At 35.8% G+C, this 1206-nt stretch overlaps 1 pseudogene; it reads left to right on the forward strand.

Moving 5' to 3' along the window:
* Positions 1-379: 379 nt before the first annotated feature.
* On the forward strand, positions 380-518 carry LOC115941366 (small nucleolar RNA SNORA62/SNORA6 family; annotated as a pseudogene).
* Positions 519-1206: the final 688 nt, after the last annotated feature.

Genomic DNA, 1206 nt, shown 5'->3' on the forward strand with positions numbered 1-1206 from the left:
AAGAATTCATATTGTAGAGGATTCTGAAGAGCTTAATCTCCAGTCTCACTGAGGTTCCTGAGTAGTACTGGGTTTAGAACATAGAACTATATATGTAATTTTAATTTTCCTGTGTGCAAACAATATTGCAATGCAGACATTGCACACACAAAATTTGGGTAATGATAAAAGCTAAATATTAGACCACAAACAGAAAACTAGAAAAATTTTTATAAAATATTTAAATAAAAAAAATATTGCTGGAGAGGATAAAGCCACATACTCTAATAATATTTAAATAGATAAGTGAATGAATAAATAAATGAATTAGTGTATGAATGGGTAATCAGATGAAGTAATGAATGGAGGAATAGATGTAGAATCCAGAAAATTTCAGACAGAGGCAAATCAAGGGCAGGTCTGCTGCTTATAAAATACCTAACTATAGTAGTGTGCTATGTGAGAGGCAAGGCTTTTGCTAACACCACAAGGGTCTATGGTCCAATGAGTGGAGTTTGATAGTAATTCTTGCTACAAGTTAAAAAAAAAGCCTAATTATAATGCTGTAAACTAATAATTTTGAATATTATTTAGTATTTATGTCAGTTGGCTTTTTTTTTTAAAGATTTTATTTATTTATTTGACAGAAAGAGACACAGCAAGAGAAGGAACATAAGCAGGGGGAGTGGGAGAGGGAGAAGCAGGCTTCCCGCAGAGCAGGGAGCCCAATGCGGGGCTCTATCCCAGGACCCTGGGATCATGACCTGAGCCGAAGGCAGACGCTTAACGACTGAGCCACCCAGGTGCCCCTATGTCAGTTGGCTTTTTGATAAATTTTATTAAATTATAAGGTGAAATTTTAATTTAGGTGCTATCATTATCTGTGTGTGTGTGTGGGTGTGTGCGCACATGTGCATGCATGCATATATGTGGGGACAGAGAAAAATTTGTGAAAACATAATCCTTGCAATCAGCTAAAGAAAATCACTATCCTATTGATAGAGTCCTTAGTTTAAGCTACTTTTGGATGGTAACTTACAGGACATTTAGCAGAAAGAGATGAGGTAGCTAAAATCCAACCGTGTTTATTGAGCATGTACTACTCGTTTATTTTATGGAACACTTTGCATGCATCATCTCTTCATCTTACCTAACCTTCACATCTCTGTCAAGAAGGAATTATTGTCCAATGTTCTAAATATCAAGAGTGAAATACAGAGAGGTTGC

Source organism: Leptonychotes weddellii, chromosome 9 (genome assembly GCF_054177405.1).
Source record: "Leptonychotes weddellii isolate Sample4059 chromosome 9, ASM5417740v2, whole genome shotgun sequence".
Taxonomy (NCBI): Eukaryota; Metazoa; Chordata; class Mammalia; order Carnivora; family Phocidae; genus Leptonychotes; species Leptonychotes weddellii.